Source organism: Cherax quadricarinatus, chromosome 23 (genome assembly GCF_038502225.1).
Source record: "Cherax quadricarinatus isolate ZL_2023a chromosome 23, ASM3850222v1, whole genome shotgun sequence".
NCBI lineage: Eukaryota > Metazoa > Arthropoda > Malacostraca > Decapoda > Parastacidae > Cherax > Cherax quadricarinatus.
In genome coordinates, this window is record NC_091314.1 from 7,981,483 (window position 1) to 8,004,035 (window position 22,553).

Sequence of the window (22,553 nt, forward strand, 5' to 3'; positions counted from 1 at the left end):
TTTCGCCCACCGAACACTCAAGACCCGTACAAAAAGTGGGCCACTGAATCTGTGCGCATCCCCATTATTATACATTTGAGGTCGTCGACTTTATGTAGTTTTACTCTTATTCCCGTTTTCCTTTTTTTTCCGTCTGGCGTATTCATGAAATTCAGATTATCTTGCTATGGTTGTCGAATCTGGTACCATAAACTATTGATGCAGTTTCAAGAAGTAAGATAATTATTATTATTAATTTATTAACTATTCTTAAATTATTATTATTTATGGAAAAGTGCTAAACCCATAAGGGTTATCCAGCGACAGGGAGAATGAAAGGTAATCAGGTTTAGTTTAATGAAAGGTAATTCCTTTAATCAAGCGTACTCTACTGACATCACAACACACCTTTCAACAACAAAAAAAAAAGAATCCCACGAAGTGAATACATAGTGGAAGAGTCTGACAAGAATTCGTGTGATCAAGTGCATCTTTGCTCTTCTGGAATACAGGAAGCCAGGTACTTTTGCCACTGCCACTGCATGTTTTGTCAGGAAAATGTTTCCTGACATCTGTCAAAACAGATGATAAAGCTCTTGCGTGAGCGAAATGTCGGAAATTACTAAAAGTTCCATACTGCTTATGTGTCAACATTTACATAATTAGTGTAGCGACAATGAATAAAGTGTGCTAGTTTATGACTGGCAACCTTATTTCTGTAAAGTGGAGCACAGTATACAACTGCCACAGGATTGATACCATGTTGGTTGTTCCTGCAAGGAGTGGACCAGCAAAACAGTAAAAGGCCTCGGTCAAGTAACTTCAAGAACCACTGAGTAAGTCATCTTATGAGTAAGGCCAGCGCCAGCAGAAATGTTCTCATTTCACCTTACAAATTACAACTTCTAATCTTTAAAATACCCCTAAAAATTCTTTTGATGTTGGTGAGGGGTTCTTGATCAAAGGAATTGGCTCGGTTCTCCCCTTCCTTGGATCGAACTTGATTACTTCCCATTGCTTAGGTGCTATATAACCCCTATAAGTTTGTCACTTCCCTAAATATAATAATAATTTTAAACTAGGGATCAAATAAATTCTGAATTTATATACATTGAGGTATATACACTTCTCTGAATTTATTAGCCCCTCTCCGTTTAATGGCAGGAAAGGTGGACGGACTTTGCTCCTAAAAACCCGGTCGAGACGGCTACACCCTAGCAGCCGGCGACCTGTTGGCCCACGAAACTGAAAAAAAAAACCACTTCCCCCCCCCCCCCCAAAAAAAAAGGGGTTTGTCGCTCCAATTACAATACCATTTACGCAAAAACGGATGAACCGGTGTTCAAAGGCATTGGGCTGGGTGTTCCAATACCGTTTAAGGTTTGAAGCCTATCAAAAGAGGCATTCTGTAGTTATTGAGCGCAAACCAATTTAAATAAAATCAGCACATTCACTGATACAACGCAAAACTAAGGCAAAACTTGCATTGAGCAAAGCACCCGAGCTACAAGTCTGAAGCCAACTAGAAGATACATTCTCCATTTATCGTAGAGAATCCAACAATTCCAAATTTATATCAGTGTTAGTTTAGCTCAAGGAGTGGCGGAGGCTCCAGCCTCCATCCACCAGTCGAGGCTGTTAGTGACTAATATTATATACAATGCTAAGAAATATCATGAATTCGCCATTTAATGTCCGGAAAAGAAATAAAATAGGGTACGCCAACAATGGAAATTCCTTGGCCGTAGAGCTAGCTAAGTCGACACGGGTAGAGGATACTGCATCATTGTCGCCTTCCCCCCGCATTCACCCACAACACTCACCACACCCACTCACGTTCAACTCTGACCTTTTGTGGGGTCACGAAGTGCTTAACGTAACTCGTAATGCCGTCAAAACCACTGGATAATTATTATATACTCGGAACAGTTAGATACGATGACAACAGCTTAAGAGATCAGACACCAAGCTGTTGTTACCATACGTAAAATTGAGCTTTCGCCGCTTCTTGTTATGAATGAGCCACTCGGGTCATGAAATACAATCTGAACATTTATTTCGGGACCAAGTGAGTGGATTGTATCATCCTAGTTTTTTTAAACACCTTACAGAACTAGCGGACAGTGAAAACGTTTCTAATATAAATGCAACATATAACTTTACAAAGCAGACAAACTGCAAACTCCTCTGATAAAGCGCAACATGAGGTGCTAGACCTGGGTATCATGGAGAGACGTTTCACTTGCACAGTAGGCTTCATCTATGCAGAGGCGTCGCTAGGGCTGGTGTCACCCGGGGTGGTATCTTTGGTGTCACCCCCATGAAATCCAAGGGCGGGGGGGTGGAGAGAGTAAACTCCAGTTACATCACTGCTGCATGACCAGTGACTAACGTTTAGCAATGAGGACGTTTAAAGGCCATGAACCGAACTTTATTAATGATAAAATAAATAATCGTAGTAATATTGAGGAAACAAACTCAAATACCACTTTGAGTAAAGGCAACAGTCCTACATTTATTCATCTTCAACAATGAAAAAAAAAAAATTGAAAAATAAAGAAAAAACTAATTCCGATTTAACCTTGAGTACAGGTAACATCTCAATGAATCTGATATTTCATTTCCTTGCCTTCAATCCTGCAAAATCATCCATCACATCATTAAAATCAATGATTTTCCCTATATAGGCCTATTTGTACTATGTAATCCTATAATAGGCTAAAATCACAAGGGTATTAAAAGAGGATAACATCAAAGCTGCTTTCATAGAAAACCTGGAAGCTTTCTACAACAGATGGGAACATAAAAAGTCTGGGCTGAATGGTACTGTCCTTGATACTGGCCATGTAGTCAGAAACTGTAAGGCTGGAGGTGATGTCCTGGTAGTCAGTAAATGTGGGGCTGATAGCGCTGTCCTGGGAGACAGTAATGGTGAAGGTGGAGGTGCTGTCCTGGGAGACAGTAATGGTGAAGCTGGAGATTTTGTCCAGGTAGTCGGGAATTATACGCAGGAAGGAATACATATAAATGACCTCATAGGGGACAGGAGCCGTAGTGGGGAAACAAGTGTAGTCAAAGATAAGATAAAACCAATATTGCAAACTAGAAATACCACAGGAAATAGCAAACAAGAGGACTCCACTAGCAATAGTGAGGATATATTACCAAAAACAACTGGGTGGGAGCTCCATTGTTGGTGCTAGGGAGGATAGGAATAAGACAGGGAAACATGCACCAACAGGGAATACAGTCACAGAAACCCAAGGCAAACGGAAACCAAGTCTGTGCACATACTATGCACTTGGTATCTGCAGACATGGGAAATCTGGAAAAACAGACGGGACGTGCAACTATGACGACCCTAGAAAATGCCGTGCCATATGACAACAGGAAAATGCAAACTCCCTTCCTGTAAGCTTTTTCACCCTGAAATGTGTACCTCTTCAGTACAGGAAAGACTGTGCTATAACTTAAATTGTCAGGCACACCATCTAAAGGGGACAAAAAGATACAAAACATCCAGGCCATGGGAAAACCTGGGTAGCCACAGCCACTCAAGAGGGAGAGGTTTTTTAGTGCCAGAAAGGTAAAAAACTCGCAGGAAATGGCAAAAATCGTACACCAAATCCAGTCATTACTGGAGTGGAACCACAGTCGATGGCCTCCACTCCAAACCAACAGATACAGATACTACTGCCGGAAAAAATCCCCCCCCCCCAGTACCAACAATACAACCAGTCCGATGACATTCTTCTTTGCAAATATACAGGGTCTAAAGCCAGCAACAAACAACAAAATACCTTTCATCCGTGGACTGCTTGCAGAGGCAAAGGCAATGTTCGCGGCTTTCACTGAGACCCACATAAAGGATCACTTGGACAACGAAATATGGATCCCAGGTTACAACCTATACAGATGTGACAGAGTGAACAGGCAAAAGGGGGGGGGGGTTGGCCTGTACATTGCAGAGTCACTTGTTTGCACAGAACTGCTTAATGCCTCAAATGATGTAGTGGAAGTTTTAGCAGTAAAGGTCGAGAACCAAAACCTAGTCATTGTGGTAGTCTACAAGCCTCCGGATGCAACATCCCAGCAATTCCAGGAACAGCTGTTAAAAATTGACCACTGTCTGGAAAATCTTCCAGCTCCTGCACCCAACATCTTGCTCCTGGGGGATTTCAACTTAAGGCACCTAAAATGGAGGAATATAGCAAATAATATTGTTGCAGTAATAACACCAGGAGGCAGCTCTGATGAAAACTCACACTCACACGAGCTTTTAAATCTCTGCACAAAATTCAATTTAAACCAGCAAATAATAGAGCCTACTAGACTGGAGAATACACTAGACCTCATCTTCACTAACAATGATGATCTGATAAGAAATGTCACCATATCAAAAACAATATACTCAGATCACAACATAATTGAGGTTCAGACATGTATGCGTGGAGCCCCAGACCGACATAATGAGATTAGTCACGAGGGAGCATTCACCAAATTCAACTTCAATAACAAAAACATAAAGTGGGACCAAGTAAACCAAGTCCTAACAGACATAAGCTGGGAAGATATACTAAGCAACACAGACCCCAACTTATGCCTAAAACAGATTAACTTGGTGGCACTCGATGTATGCACAAGGCTTATTCCTCTAAGAAAAAGGAGGAGTAGATGTAAAATAGAAAGAGACAGGCGCTCCCTTTACAGGCGACGGAAAAGAATAACAGAGCGGCTAAAAGAGGTCAATATATCTGAAATGCGTAGGGAGACACTGGTCAGAGAAATAGCAAGCATCGAACTTAAGCTAAAGGAATCTTATAGGAGTCAGGAATCGCGGGAAGAACTAAAAGCCATAAATGAAATCGAAAGAAACCCAAAGTATTTCTTCTCCTATGCCAAATCAAAGTCGAGAACAACGTCCAGTATTGGGCCCCTACTTAAACAAGATGGGTCCTACACAGATGACAGCAAGGAAATGAGTGAGCTACTCAAGTCCCAATATGACTCAGTTTTTAGCAAGCCGCTAACAAGACTGAGAGTCGAAGATCAAAATGAATTTTTTATGAGAGCCACAAAATTTGGTTAACACAAGCCTATCCGATGTTATCCTGACGCCAAATGACTTCGAACAGGCGATAAATGACATGCCCATGCACTCTGCCCCAGGGCCAGACTCATGGAACTCCGTGTTCATCAAGAACTGCAAGAAGCCCCTATCACGAGCCTTTTCCATCCTATGGAGAGGGAGCATGGACACGGGGGTCGTCCCACAGTTACTAAAAACAACAGACATAGCCCCACTCCACAAAGGGGGCAGTAAAGCAACAGCAAAGAACTACAGACCGATAGCACTAACATCCCATATCATAAAAATCTTTGAAAGGGTCCTAAGAAGCAAGATCACCACCCATCTAGAAACCCATCAGTTACACAACCCAGGGCAACATGGGTTTAGAACAGGTCGTTCCTGTCTGTCTCAACTATTTGATCACTACGACAAGGTCCTAGATGCACTAGAAGACAAAAAGGATGCAGATGTAATATATACAGACTTTGCAAAAGCCTTCGACAAGTGTGACCATGGCGTAATAGCGCACAAAATGCGCGCTAAAGGAATAACAGGAAAAGTCGGTCGATGGATCTATAATTTCCTCACTAACAGAACACAGAGAGTAGTCGTCAACAGAGTAAAGTCCGAGGCAGCTACGGTGAAAAGCTCTGTTCCACAAGGCACAGTACTCGCTCCCATCTTGTTCCTCATCCTCATATCCGACAGTCAAGGATGTCAGCCACAGCACCGTGTCTTCCTTTGCAGATGACACCCGAATCTGCATGACAGTGTCCTCCATTGCAGTCACTGCAAGGCTCCAGGCAGACATCAACCAAATCTTTCAGTGGGCTGCAGAAAACAATATGAAGTTCAACGTTGAGAAATTTCAATTACTCAGATATGGTAAACACGAGGAAATTAAATCTTCATCAGAGTACAAAACAAATTCTGGCCACAAAATAGAGCGAAACACCAACGTCAAAGACCTGGGAGTGATCATGTCGGAGGATCTCACCTTCAAGGACCATAACATTGTATCAATAGCATCTGCTAGAAAAATGACAGGATGGATAATGAGAACCTTCAAAACTAGGGAGGCCAAGCCCATGATGACACTCTTCAGGTCACTTGTTCTATCTAGGCTGGAATATTGCTGCACACTAACAGCACCTTTCAAGGCAGGTGAAATTGCTGACCTAGAAAATGTACAGAGAACCTTCACGGCGCGCATAACGGAGATAAAACACCTCAATTACTGGGAGCGCTTGAGGTTCCTAAACCTGTATTCCCTGGAACGCAGGCGGGAGAGATACATGATTATATACACCTGGAAAATCCCAGAGGGACTAGTACCGAACTTGCACACGAAAATCACTCACTACGAAAGCAAAAGACTTGGCAGACGATGCAACATCCCCCCAATGAAAAGCAGGGGTGTCACTAGCACGTTAAGAGACCATACAATAAGTGTCAGGGGCCCGAGACTGTTCAACTGCCTCCCAGCATACATAAGGGGGATTACCAACAGACCCCTGGCAGTCTTCAAGCTGGCACTGGAGAAGCACCTAAAGTCGGTTCCTGACCAGCCGGGCTGTGGCTCGTACGTTGGTTTGCGTGCAGCCAGCAGCAACAGCCTGGTTGATCAGGCTCTAATCCACCAGGAGGCCTGGTCACAGACCGGGCCGCGGGGGCGTTGACCCCCGGAACTCTCTCCAGGTAAACTCCAGGTATAGAAACGAAGGATTTTTCTCTTAGGTTGCTGCAGCATGGTTTTCGCCATTAGTGTTACCTTCTCTAGAGACTCGATGGTGCCACCCCCTAAATGGTGTCACCCGGGGCGGCCCGCCTCCCCCCCTTACGACGCCCTTGCATCTATGTAATACGGAGGCATAAGGACGGAAACTTGGTGAGATGCAACAGTTGAAGACGTAGTCACGTGGACGAAACCTCCTAATGGAAGTAGGTCAGCGCCATAAGGTGGACCAGAAATCTAGTAGTAGGGTTCCAGAAGATACAGTGGACCCTTGAAGTTCGTCCCCTTGAATATCGTGAATTTTGGAAATCGGCGACTTTTTTCGTCAAAATATTGACTTGATTTTCGTGATTTGGCTTAGAAATTGGCGGTCGTATGAAACGCCTCTTGGTAATGGATATTGCTCCTGCTCATCCTCCAGACTTGGAAGAGCAAATGGTGAAAGAGTTTAATTTCATCACAGTGAAGTTCTTGCCCCCTAATACCATTAATACCAGCAGATTATTTCAAACTTCAAAAAATTCTACACCAAAGCAATGTTTCAAAGGTGCTTGTACATAACCTCGGACTCTGAATTGACCCTAAGAGAGTTCTGGAAAGATCACTTCAATATCCTCCATGCATAAACCTTATAGGTAAAGCTTGGCAGGGAGTGACTTCCAGGACGATGAACTCTGCTTTTAGAAAAGTGTGGCCAGAATGTGTCCTCGACAAAGATTTTGAAGGGTTTGAGGCTGACCCTGACAACCCTATGCCACTTGTGGAATCTACTGTGGCATTGGGGAATTCCATGGGGTTGGATGTGAGTAGCGAGGATCTGGAAGAGTTGGTGGAGGACCACAATGAAGAGCTAACCACTGAAAAGCTGCAAGAGCTTAATCTGCAACAGCAACAGACCACAGCTCAGGAAATTGCTTCAGAAGAGGAAGAGAGAGGGAAGAAGTTGCTTTCTTCAGAGATTAAGGAGATGTGTGCAATGTGGACTAGGATGGAAAGATTTGTGGAGGAACATCACCCTGACAAAGCTGTTGCAGGCCGTGTATGCGACATGTTCAATGACAAAGTCTTGTCTCATTTTAGGCAAATTTTAAAGAAACGCCATAAACACTTTTCTGGAACAATTTTTTGAGCGACAGGGGTCCAGTGACTTAAGCTGGTCCTAGTGGCATTAAAAAACAAAGGGTAGTAACCCCGGAAAAGGACTTGGTACCTGAAGTCTTTTTGGAAGAGGATTCCCCTTCCAAACAATAGTAACTTCCATCCTCTCCCCTCCCGTCTTCCACACATCAACAACTCTTCAATATTATTTATTATTATTATTAAAGATTCGCCGGTATTCTCCCGGCCCGGGCCTTGTCCAAGTGGTGGCCCGGCCCGGGCCTTGTCCAAGTGGTGGCCCGGCCTTGGCTCCCTCTTTAGGGAGTGTCTGAGACCTAAGTCTCCCATGGGAGGAGGCACAAGTACCTCCTCATCTTTGGGACCAACTGTCCCCAGGCCTAGCCACAAGCTAGGCCTCTCTGGTCTGCCATCCCCGCCCCAAGGGGGCTAATGGGAATGACAGTCTTATGAGCTAAAGGCTCGGGCTCAGGCACCTACCCTACCCTAGAAGGGTTAGGCATGGTGTCGATCACTCTTCAATAAAGGTAAGTGTCAAGTTATTATTGTTTTATTTATGTCTCATTGTTTGCTGTGTAGGTAAATGTACATTTAATGTAAAAAAAATATTTTTTTAATACTTTCGGGTGTCTGGAACGGATTAATTTGATTTACATTATTTCTTACGGGGAAAATGATTTTGAAAATAGTGAATTTTGAATATCGGCAGACTCTCTGGAATGTGTTAATCACGAAATTCAAGGGTCCACCATATATTCTTAATACGAAGATTCCATGGTGTTACTGTATCAGACAAGTATCATTAGATCAAAGGTATAGCATCAAGTTGATGACTAGGTCACATATGCAACACTTGGGAAGCTTTATTAAGAGAAGTTTCAGGTCTTGAAGCATTAACGATTCCGTTCAAGAACAGTCACTCTGGGCTGTTAATCTCGGGACCAGTTCAAGCCCCCTGTCCATCTTTCTGTTTATTCATTTACAGTCGTTTATTACGATTTAATGAGTTTATAGCCTATATGGTTTTTTTTTGAGGGAGGTATGAACCGATTTACTGCTGAAGCTCCTGGGCTGAAGGGGAGAATCAGCTGTGTTACAATTGGTGCCACTGACGGAATACATGTACAAAAGTAATGTTTCCGAATCTTCCCTATTAAAATTATTATAATAAAAAAGAAGCGCTAAACCACAAGGGCTATACAGCGCTGCTTCCCTATTAAAAGCCTGGTAGCTCAGGCGATAGAACATTGGACCTGTTAATCTAGAAACCACTGTTCAAGCCTCCCAGGCATCTTTCTGTTTGTTCATTTACAGTCGTTTATTACGACTTAATCCGAGTTTGTAGTCCTTATATTTAAGAAATGAGACAGACAAGAGGCGTTAAACTATAGACCAGTTTCACTGACATACATACTTAGCAAGGTACTGGAGAAGCTTATCAGGGGGAGAGTGGTACAGCAATTGTAAAGATGTATTTTCATAAACAATAACCAGCATGAATTTAGGGATGGCAACTCTTGTCTTATTAATTGTTGGAGTTTTATGACTAAGAAACATATGCGACAAGATTAGGAAAGGGATGGGTGGATTACAGTTTCTCAGACTGCAAGAATGTTTGATACTGTACCCTACGAGAGGCTGGACCAAAAACTCGAGATGCAGACGGGAATAACAGAAGTACTCCGGTGGATCAAAGAGAATTTTAGTCAGAGGAAGCAAAGAGTGACTATCAGAAGAAACATCAGAATGAGGAAGAGTAACTAGCAGGGTTACGCAAGTTTCGGTATTAAAACCAGTATTGTTTCTGGTTTATGTGAATGATATTCCAGGTGGGATTGCTTCAGATATATCCCTGTTGGCTAAAGATAAAAAACTAACGAGAGTAAAAACTGATGAGGACAACGAAAGGCTCCAAAGGGATTTGGACAAATTGTATGAGTGGTTGTCTGAATTTAAGCCAAGTAAATTGAGGGTCATGAAGATTGAGGAAGGAGCAAGAAGACTGGAAACGGGGTATATACAAGGGGGACAGAGGCTGCAGACGTCACTTAAAGAGTAAGATTGCCCAGCATAATATCAGGCCGAATAACCTCTGCGGCCAATAATCGGCTGGCAAATCTGCGAGTAGCCTTCAGGAATCTCAACAAATCTTTCCAGACCCTTTATATACAACATACGTCAGGCCCATCTTGGTGTGTGTGTGTGTGTGTGTATACTCATGTTTGGATGTAGGGGGTCCATTCACAGCTCCTGACCCTGCCTCTTCACTTGTCCCTGCTAGGTCCCCTCTCTCCTGGCACGACTTATTATTCGCACGCATGCGTGCGTGTGTGTGGGGGGGGAGGGGGTAATGGATGGGTGCGAGGTGCGGGGCGTTGAGAACCACCAGGTGTCCAGAATATTGATATTTCATCTGGTATGATAGGCTGCCAACCCGCAACTGTGTTTATTCCACTGCGAGGCTGCAACACCTGCTCTAACTTAATTTACCTGTACTCTCCTAGTTGTATATCCTCACACTAACTCCACTTTTCTATTTATCTCACCCTGGTGATCTCACTAGGTACTTGGTGATTTCCCTTGACGGATTCAAAATGTGTTGACGGTGCTAGTCTGCGGTTACTTAATAATAATAAATATAAGCGCTAAACCCGTAATGGTCAGTTGCTTCATAAAAGTGTCTTGTATACTGCTGAGGAGCTAGTTTAGTCGCGTCAAATCAAGTTGCAGCCTCTTCTCCAAACAGAACTGGCCTTTTCACTCACATTACAATTCGCTCATTTCTTTTCTGTCCACATCTAAGCACAACTCATCCTTTTGATCAAAGTCGGTATTTCACTGTGGCTTATTCGGGTGAGTGTTACACAAGATTTAAAGTGTTTATCTGACTGTCTTGTAGTGCGCTCGGTGGATCCATATTTTCTCTTCGTGCTTTTTTTTTTTTAATCACCTCTATGTAAAATTTTATTTATTGGCGTTGTAGTATGTTATAAATAGTTAATTTATTAGACGACAGTCTAAGCTTGCCAAATCTAACCCGAATTACATATATTAGCGTACAGTGAACAATCATTTATTTCATGGGGAAGCGTTAAACCCGTATGGGTCATATAGCGCCATAAGGCATGGAAGGTGGCTCCAATTTTTTGGCTCAAGACACCTTCACTAGTGTTCAGGCACTTCCCCTTTGACGGGATAGCTAACAATAACGAAGTCTTACGAGCAATTTACGTGTATTCAAATACATATTTACAACAGAAATGGGAGAGTAAGCTGGTAAAAAATATATAGTTTGTATGCTCAACATTTACTTCATACAATAATCCTCAGGGCAGCATTTGCGCTAAGTTTTTGGTAGGCTACAAATATATAAATTATATAATATATATATAAATTATATAATATATATATAAATTATATATATATAATTTATATATATACATTATATATATATAATATATAATTATATAACTATATATATATATATATATTTATATAATTATATTTATTTTATTTTTATTATCACACTGGCTGATTCCCACCAAGGCAGGGTGGCCCGAAAAAGAAAAACTTTCACCATCATTCACTCCATCACTGTCTTGCCAGAAGGGTGCTTTACACTACAGTTTTTAAACTGCAACATTAACACCCCTCCTTCAGAGTGCAGGCACTGTACTTCCCATCTCCAGGACTCAAGTCCGGCCTGCCGGTTTCCCTGAACCCCTTCATAAATGTTACTTTGCTCACACTCCAACAGCACGTCAAGTATTAAAAACCATTTGTCTTCATTCACTCCTATCAAACACGCTCACACATGCCTGCTGGAAGTCCAAGCCCCTCGCACACAAAACCTCCTTTACCCCCTCCCTCCAACCTTTCCTAGGCCGACCCCTACCCCGCCTTCCTTCCACTACAGACTGATACACTCTTGAAGTCATTCTCTTTCGCTCCATTCTCTCTACATGTCCGAACCACCTCAACAACCCTTCCTCAGCCCTCTGGACAACAGTTTTGGTAATCCCGCACCTCCTCCTAACTTCCAAACTACGAATTCTCTGCATTATATTCACACCACACATTGCCCTCAGACATGACATCTGCACTGCCTCCAGCCTTCTCCTCGCTGCAACATTCATCACCCATGCTTCACACCCATATAAGAGCGTTGGTAAAACTATACTCTCATACATTCCCCTCTTTGCCTCCAAGGACAAGTTCTTTGTCTCCACAAACTCCGAAGTGCACTGCTCACCCTTTTCCCCTCATCAATTCTATGATTCACCTCATCTTCCATAGACCCATCCGCTGATACGTGTTATTGCTGTTCTTGCTGTTGAACAGCGGTTTAGTGCCGATGAAGGTAGCGTAGGTAGCAATGATACGGCCGTGGACTAGATTGGCTTTAATCGGGTAGGAGTGAGTACACAACGGGCAGTGTGAGGAAGTGACCGCAAGCCAGTCCGTGGAGGGGGAGTACTTGTGTACGTCAAGTCGGTCGAGGCGGGAGTGAGAGAGGGTGGACTGTGCGTCCCACCGACCTAGGTAGGCCTACAGAGGGCAGCACTGAATGCCGCGAAATATGAACTAGTCAGAGCAGACGGCTAGGCTGTGTGCTCTGACAGTACAGGCTGTCTACATACGTCCAATCCCAAATATCTGAATACATTCACCTCCTCCATACTCTCTCCCTCCAAACTGATATCCAATCTTTCATCACCTAATCTTTTTGTTATCCTCATAACCTTACTCTTTCCTGTATTCACTTTTAATTTTCTTCTTTTGCATACCCTACCAAATTCATCCACCAACCACTGCAACTTCTCTTCAGAATCTCCCAAGAGCACAGAGTCATCAGCAAAGAGCAACTGTGACAACTCCCACTTTGTGTGATTCTTTATCTTTTAACTCCACGCCTCTTGCCAAGACCCTCGCATTTACTTCTCTTACAACCCCATCTATAAATATATTAAACAATCTATAAATATATTAAACAATCACGGTGACATCACACATCCTTGTCTAAGGCCTACTTTTACTGGGAAATAATCTCCCTCTTTCCTACATACTCTAACTTGAGCCTCACTATCCTCGTAAACACTCTTCACTGCTTTCAGTAACCTACCTCCTACACCATACACCTGCAACATCTGCCACATTGCCCCCTTATCCACTTTTCCAAATCCATAAATGCCACAAAAACCTCTTTAGCCTTATCTAAATACTGTTCACTTATATATTCCACTGTAAACACCTGGTCCACACACCCCCTACCTTTCCTAAAGCCGCCTTGTTCATCTGCTATCCTATTCTCCGTTTTACTCTTAATTCTTTCAATAATAACTCTACCATACACTTTACCAGGTATATTCAACAGACTTATCACCCTATAATTTTTGCACTCTCTTTTGTCCCCTTTGCCTTTATACAGAGGAACTATGCATGCTCTCTGCCAATCCCTAGGTACCTTACCCTCTTCCATACATTTATTAAATAATTGCACCAACCACTCCAAAACTATATCCCCACCTGCTTTTAACATTTCTATCTTTATCCCATCAATTCCGACTGCCTTACCCTCTTTCATTTTACCTACTGCCTCACGAACTTCCCCCACACTCACAACTGGCTCTTCCTCACTCCTACAAGATGTTATTCCTCCTTGCCCTATACATGAAATCACATCTTCCGTATCTTCATCAACATTTAACAATTTCTCAAAACATTCCCTCCGTCTTCCCAATACCTCTAACTCTCCATTTAATAACTCTCTTCTCCCATTTTCAACTGACAAATCCATTTGTTCTCTAGGCTTCCTTAACTTTTTAATCTCACTCCAAAACTTTTTCTTATTTCCAACAAAATTTGTTGATAACATCTCACCCACTCTCTCATTTGCTCTTTTTTTACATTGCTTCACCACTCTCTTAACCTCTCTCTTTTTCTCCACATACTCTTCCCTCCTTGCATCACTTCTACTTTGTAAAAACTTCTCATATGCTAACTTTTTCTCCCTTACTACTCTCTTTACATCATTCCACCAATCGCTCCTCTTCCCTCCCACATCCACTTTCCTGCAACCACAAACTTCTGCTGAACACTCTAATACTACATTTTTAAACCTACCCCATTATATATATATATATATATATATATATATATATATATATATATATATATATATATATATATATATATATGTCGTGCCGAATAGGCAGAACTTGCGATCTTGGCTTAAATAGCAAGGCTCATCTTGCCATATAGGACAAGTGAAAATTTGTGTATGCAATAATTTCGCCAAAATCTTTCTGAACCTAACGAAAAAATTATATTTCACTGTGTTTGTTTAGTATTAAATTACTGTAAACAAATCTAAAATATATTTAGTTGGTTTAGGCTAAAATAAATTGCGCTTGTTATAATAAGGTTAGGTAAGTTTTCTAAGTTGCTTTTGGTGCAAAATTATAAATTTTTACATCAACATTAATGAAAAAAATATATCTTTAAACGTATAAGAGAACATTTTAGAAAGGACTTAATTTTAAATGAGTTCTTGCTAAATGACCAGTTTTACATATTCGGCACGACATATATATATATATATATTTTTATTATCACACTGGCCGATTCCCACCAAGGCAGGGTGGCCCGAAAAAGAAAAACTTTCACCATCATTCACTCCATCACTGTCTTGCCAGAAGGGTGCTTTACACTACAGTTTTTAAACTGCAACGTTCATCTTGCCATATAGGACAAAGCAAAAATTGTGTATGCAATAATTTCGCCAAAATCGTTCTGAACCTAACGAAAAAAATATATATCACTGTGTTTGTTTAGTATTAAATTATTGTAAACAAATCGAAAACATATATAGTTGGGTTAGGCTAAAATAAATTGTTCTTGTTATAATAAGGTTAGGTAAGTTTTCTAGATTCTTTTGGTGCAAAATTAAAAATTTTTACATTAACATTAATGAAAAAAGTATATCTTTAAACGCATAAAAGAAAATTTTAGAAAGGACTTAATTTTAAATGAGTTCTTGCTAATTGACCAGTTTTACATATTCGGCACGACATATATATATATATATATATATATATATATATATATATATATATATATATATATATATATATATATATATATATATATATATATATATATATATATATATATATATATATATATATATATATATATATATATATATATATATATATATATATATATATATAAATAATATATATAGTATATATATATATAATCTATATATAATATATATATATAATATATATATATATAATCTATATATAATATATATATATAATCTATATATAATATATATATATAATCTATATATAATATATATATATATAATATATATATATATATATATAATATATATATATATAATATATATATATAATATATATATATAATATATATATATAATTATATATATATAATTATATATATATATATATATATGTGTTCCATCGACATCGATGCAATAAAGTATAAAGTGCACTGGACTCCTGCCTTGGTATCAAGAAGGGAAGCACTGAACCATATAAGGGTCATACAGCTGTGGAATGGAAGGTAATCAGCTCCAATTCTTTGAATCAGAAGCCCTTCACCAGCATGAAAGCACTTCCCTCGAAGGACTCACCAAAATATACATCGTGGTACCTTTTGCAAAAAATCTGACAAGCGCAACCTACAGCAAACCCCAAAAGTTAGTAGCGCACTCAGCTCACATACTGAGTGTCCGTGGTTCGATCCCCGGCACGGGTGAAAACGTTGGGCGTGTCTGTCTCTGTTCACCCAGCAGTGAGTAGGTACACGGGTGTTAGTCGACTTGCAGGTCACATCCCATGGGGTGGTAATGTAACTTAGGGCTGAGCTATGAAATGAACCCAGGCAGGACAACACCTCCTAGCCCGTAAAACTGGTGTGTAAAAAATAAATCACAGTTGCATTTTTGGAAGAAAAATAACTTGGTAAAGAGTAATTTTCCTGCTTATCATAAATTGGTAACATGCAGAGGAGCTTTCTACAACACATACCAGTAATAGGTAATAAGTACATGAGCAATTCTACTATACACACTAGTAAGAGGTAATGTAGAGGAACAATTCTGCAAAAAAACATACCAGTAACGTGCAGTATGAAGAATTTTCGTTAGTGCTTTACAGTGATCTATCCCCTCAAGGAAGGCTCCTTGACGCTGGTGAGGGGCTCTTGATCTAGGGAATTGGATCTGTGCTCCAGTTCCCTGAATTAAGCCTGAATGCCTTCCATCCCCCCATAGGCGCTGTATAATCCTACGGGTTTAGTGCTTCCCCCTTGATTATAATAATTTACAGTGATCAGGATAATGAGCAGACAGAAAACTGGTAGTGGATTCTAAGTGGAACTGGTTAGTAATAGACTGATGGAGAGTAGCCAAGTGACTGGCAGTGAGTGGTTGACAGGAATGACGTGGTGGGAGTTGCGCAGTTACGAGAATAACAAGTGTGTGTATTTAGAATAAAGGCAGAGATACTGCTGTTACACTTATATGAGAGGTTGGTGACCCTGTCATGACATGATGAACACCTGTCGCCACGTCAGCCCTGCATCACTTCCTGCAGGTGAAACACCTGTCCCACCTGCTCATTACTGACTATGCGTTATCGTGGTTTAAAGCCGAGAAATTCTATTGTGCGATATGTGAGCTGCTACACGTGTTGTACTCACCTGTATGTGTTACAGGGGGTCGATTCACAGCTGTGTGTGTTTTTTGTGTGCGTTTTTTTTTTTTGTTTGTTTGTGTGTGTGTTAAACGCATACTCAGTTTTTATTATATTCACGAGGAAGCGCTAAACCCGAAAAAGATATACAGCGCCTGGGTGACAGGAGAGGGGGGCAACTCCACTACCTTTGATCAAGAGGCCTTCGCCAGGATTAAAGCACCTCCTTGAAGGGTCACCTAGTTATTTGCAGGGTTCGAGGTACAGCTCTTGGCCAAGCATGTTAGCAGCCTTATAATTAACTGGCCGTTACTTGGTGCACTGGATCCATATGGTGTACCAGACAATAGTAAAGAGAACGATAGGCTGCAGAACAAGCTTTTATTTGGGCAACGTTTTGCTCTGTGTAGAGCGAGACGTTGACCATGTAGCTATTTTTCACGCAATTTATGGAGCTAACCTCCACCAGTGCTTCATCCAGCTCATTCCACTTGTTGCCCTCCCAGTGAGTGCGCTGGGGAAGAAAGGCTTTTTACTGAAGTAACATCATTAAGTACATGTATACCTTTCAGCCAATACGTGAACACTTGCAGCAGGTACTGGAATTTCTTACAGGTCCAGGGCTTTCTCTTACACAAAATGTAACATTCCAACATATACTGGTGTTTCTCAAACAGTGGACCGGAGTGTTCTCTTATTCAGCAGTCGACTAGCACACAGGTACCTAATTTTACTGCTAAGAGCAGCAATAACACTGTGGCGATGAAAGTGCTGCAAAATAACGTCACTTACTCTAACTGTACGTATTTATTACTTCAAGATGGCGGTCAAGTCCATGACTTGAGCATCAAATTTTTAGCAGCTGCTGCAGAACAGTGGCGGTAGTAGCGGCAGAAGCAATATCAACAACAGCAGGCGTAACAACAGCATTAACAGTTGAAGCAACAGCAGCAGTACTATCAGCAAAAGCAAATTAACATCAGCAGTGGTAACAGCAGCATCAACAGTACAAGCAACAGCAATAACAGCAGAAATATCAGTAGAAGTAGCAACAACAATACCACAACAGAAGAGCAGAAACAGCACCAGCACCAACAGTAACAACAGCGGGAGCAGTAACACCATACCAGCACCACCAGTAACAACAGCGGGAGCAGTAACACCACACCAGCAACAACAGTAACATCGCCACCACCACCAGCAGTAACAAAAGCAGCATTAACAGCATTACCAGCAGCAGCAGTAACAGCACCAGCACGACCAGCAACAACAGCACTACCACCACCTACAACAGCAGCAGAGGAAGCAACAAATGCAGTAGTATCATTACCATCGGCAGCAGCAGCAGCAGCAGCAAAAAGCAACAGATGTCTTGCAGCAACACTGCACCGTGGTTCGTGCAGATCTGAACGTTTCTTGGTTACGCTGGACCACTTCGTTGTCCGACGTGATGATCCACGCTGTGGTGTGTTTACTAAATTAAGAACATAAGAACATAAGAACGAAGGAACACTGCAGAAGGCCTACTGGCCCATGCGAGGCAGGTCCAAGTCTCCTACCGGCTTAAGCCAATGCACCCAACCTAGTCAGGTCAGGTCACATTGACTTAAGGGAGGAACACGGCAACCGACCTGGTAGCACAAGCTATCAGGTCTAACTCACACCCACCCACATCTACTCATGTATTTATCCAACCTATTTTTAAAGCTACACAACGTTCTGGCCTCTATAACGGGTCTTGGGAGTTTGTTCCACTCATCCACAACTCTATTACCAAACCAGTACTTTCCTATATCCTTCCTGAATCTGAATTTTTCCAACTTAAAACCATTGCTGCGAGTCCTGTCTAGGCTAGATATTTTCAGCACACTATTTACATCCCCTTTATTTATTCCTGTCTTCCATTTATACACCTCAATCATATCCCCCCTAATTCTACGTCTTTCTAGAGAGTGCAGTTTCAGGGCCTTCAGTCTATCCTCATAGGGAAGGTTTCTGATACATGGGATCAACTTTGTCATCCTCCTTTGTACATTTTCCAGAGAATTTATATCCATTCTGTAATACGGTGACCAAAACTGTGCAGCATAATCTAAATGAGGCCTAACCAAGGATGTATAGAGTTGAAGAACAACCTGAGGACTCCTATTATTTATGCTTCTTGATATGAAGCCAAGGATTCTATTAGCTTTATTGCGAACACTTATGCACTGTTGTCTTGGTTTCAGATTACTGCTAACCAGAACTCCTAAATCTTTTTCGCAATCCGTAATATTAAGATCTACATTATTTAGTTTATATGTGGCATGGTTATTGTCCTGTCCAACATTTAGAATTGAAGATACATTTTTCAGAACAACGTTTTCTCAATAAAGCTTGTTCTGTAGCGCGTGTGTTCTCTTAATTATTATCGGCTGTATGCCATTCGGATCCTGCTGTGGTGCTTAGGCTGGATTCCGTGCTGCAAGCACCAACAACCCGATTGATCAGGCTATCAACCAAGCCTAGTCTGGGACAGGGCCACAGAGGCGATGACCCCCCCCCCCCGGCCTGGAATCAACTGCAGGTAGATTACCGCGTAAGAAAATTAACGTCTTCGAAGACGGTTACTGTCAGGTGTAGCACTGTGGCTGTTGGTTCTTGGCATGTCTCCAGGACGAGTGATAGGAGACATGCGTCCCACGCTCCAGTTTACCACGTCGGCACAAATGAACTCAAGAGAATGAACCCTGGAGAATCAAACCAGTAACTATAAGGTAAGGAGTATATTGTGAATGCCGAGATGCAAAGATGTGTACGTGGATGGAACGTTCAGACTGTTTAAGTCATCAAGAGTGAGTGTAAAATACGTTGGTCTAACTGGCTCACTTTCTTAGCAGCAATGTTAAAAATGTTTTAGCACCCAACTCAAGCTCTAATAACTTTGCCCTATCCTCTATCACTGCCCTTCTCCACAACCCCCCCCCCCGGGGCCGTTACTCTCCTACAAAACAAAACCTATCACCCCTTTTCTCCAATACCACACTCCTACCAACACAACCCCAACACTACCCTCCTTCAACACAACCCCTATACCACTCTCCTCCAACAGAGGTCTAACGTTAGCAATCAAACTAGTCTCAGAAGAGGAATGTACTGTAAAGACATCAAAGAACCGGAACTTAACGTTGGGGAAAAGAACTAGGACAATCATGATTAAGACGTTAAAAATGTTAAGAGGGATTGAGTAGGTAAGAATAGACTATTTTAACTAAGAAGATCAGTGAGAAACGCATGGGAAGCTGAAGACACTAATGAGCCATAGGGATTATAAGAAGTACTTCTTTAGTTTCAGAGTGGTTAAAAAGAGGGTAAAGCTTAATGAAAAGGTAGTGCAAGTAAATCCAATTCATAGCTTCACGAGCAGATATGAAAAGGCTCAAGAGGCTATAAAACAGTAATAACGGTCAAAGTAACATAGGACTTCTCTCGCAAACACAAATTAGTTAGTGCAATTATCTTTCACTCCTCTCGCAATCACACTTCCCTCCAACACAAGCCTCTAACACCCTCCCCAACACAAGCCTCCATCATTACAGCCACTCACGCCAGACAGGTCGATATTATGCTGGCGTGTGCCGGGGCGCTGCCAGCCCCTGCGTTTCTCTCTCACTCCGTTTATCGCTCTCTGCTTTTCCAGGTCTTCCTTCTTAAGTCACACCTGCTTCAGAGGCGTTAAACTTAAAAGGAGACGAGCAAGTCTTACTTTAAGACAATATTTGGTTTACATTTTATCGAGCAGACTTTTCGTCCACCAGGAACTATCATCAGCTCTGGTAAGAAATGATAAAATCCCTGGTGGAAGAAATTAATTCTCATTAAAACGTCATAAACCATTTCTTATAAACCTACTTGTCTCTATATAACACCAATGATGTACAATTGCCACCTTTTCAACTAGTCCAGGAGACAGTTAATTTTCAATTGTTTCATAGCAAATACTGCAAAGGCAACCTATACCTCGCTTGAGGACGAATCCATAATAAAGTCTAACAGATATAACCACATTGATAAGTGCAGCATCTCCTCTTGTACGTCACGCAAAAAACTGATTAATCACACCAGCATGACCCACCACAATAAATGAACAGCTTAAGAACCAAAGTGAACTACAGTAGGCCTACTGGTATATTCTAGGCAGATTCAATTAGCTTTTGATCATTCCCGCTCATGAATCTACTCAAAGATTTTGACGGAAAAATTAACACCCCTCTCAAGGCTATCAGATTAGGTTGGAGTTTACTCCAGGTGTTGTCTGGTGGACGAGCTACAGCACCTCGTACCTGTCTCTTGACCTTCAATGGACTTGAGGAGCAAAATTTAGCATCTAGGCCTTCACTCTAAAGCATCTGCGCATGGATTCAATCTGTTGTCATTACCACCCCCAAGATATCTTGTACTGTATATAACCCACAACAGTCGGCTAACACCCAGGTATCATACTATTTACTGCTAAGTGAACACAGACAACAGGCATAAGAAAACTTGCCTATAATTTCTACCATCTGCTTGAGAGGGAGTGTACAGTGGGCCAGACACCCCAACACTTCTAATACGTTACGAAAAACACTTGTCTTAAAACAAAACGAAGTGACTTGTATTTGTGTACTTCCACTGAGAGAACTAAGTATCAAGTATTCTTGCTGCCTAGTGTAAGTATTAGAGAAGAACAAGGCAAATTAAGAAAGTTTCCCCTAAACTCCAAACCTAGAGAAAGTAGTTTATGTAGTTATTTACGTTGTGTAACAGCACCAAGGCAACCAAGGAACTGTGTCAGTCTCTCCTTTAAACCCTATGTAAAGAAACTCAACTGAACGATCACCCATTAACTCCCACATCGTACCACAAAAAAAAAAATAATAATGGTGTAGATCTCAGCACTTCCTAGTTATGCTCAGTCACCTCCGTTGCCACACGTATCGCTGCCGCTTTTTTTTAAATGTTCGTGGTAACACATCCGTTTTTATTGGTTTATGTAGTCTAATCTAACCTACCATAAAATAAAAAAAATGCCTTTTTAAGTTCGCAGGATAAGTAAAGAAATTGACGCAAGCAACCTCGTAACAGAATAACGTAAGGATAGCTTGCTCTATCGTATTGAGAATCCGCAAGCCTTCTTGGCTAGCTACACCCTAATACCTGACTTGCAGTCAAAGTCAGGGTCAAGGCCCAAGGCAGGGTGTAAGGATTCACACCCTGAACTTTCAGCCTGGGTTCACTTCTCCATCAGTATGCCACAACAAGTTTGTCCGCCCACTCTTTAGATATAGCGCTCCATTAAGGAAGTGAAGTTATATTTTTACCTATTTAAGAAAGTTTAGTGGTGTGTGTGTGTGTGTGTGTGTGTGTGTGTGTGTGTGTGTGTGTGTGTGTGTGTGTGTGTGTGCGCGCGCTCACCTATTTGTGGTTGTAAAGGGTCGAGTCGTAGCTCCAGGCCCCGTCTCTTCGCTGTGTGTGTGTGTGTGTGTGTGTGTGTGTGTGTGTGTGTGTGTGTGTGTGTGTGTGTGTGTGTGTGTGTGTGTGTGTGTGTGTGTGTGTGTGTGTGTGTGTGTGTTTTCCAACGATATGTTATTGTCAAGTACACACTGGAGTCCAGGGGATAAAGAAATTATTTTGGCCGAGACTCGCCAAGGTGGAGTCGACCACCAAATTTTCGGCGCCATGGGGTCTAACAACCTTTTGAGAATTATCCAATAACATGAAAATGTATGGGATTTTACTGTCACCAACAGCTTCATTTAAGACTTGCGAAATTGCAGACCAGAATTTGTAGAGGACATTCTCTTAGTATCAAGCACCAAAACTAAAGGAGAAAACCTAATATCACTCAAATTATACTAAACGGAGTTAAACTCTGTAAAATAGCCCCAATTACAAGCAAAAG

General features: G+C 41.5%; 2 protein-coding genes across 10 annotated transcripts in view; one reads left to right on the plus strand and one right to left on the minus strand.

The window, feature by feature from the left end:
• Positions 1–22,553, minus strand: part of PH4alphaEFB (prolyl 4-hydroxylase subunit alpha-1) — a 193,736-nt gene that overhangs the window by 111,485 nt on the left and 59,698 nt on the right. The gene's annotated exons all lie outside the window — the stretch shown is intronic.
• Positions 1–22,553, plus strand: part of CDase (neutral ceramidase) — a 123,870-nt gene that overhangs the window by 20,031 nt on the left and 81,286 nt on the right. The gene's annotated exons all lie outside the window — the stretch shown is intronic.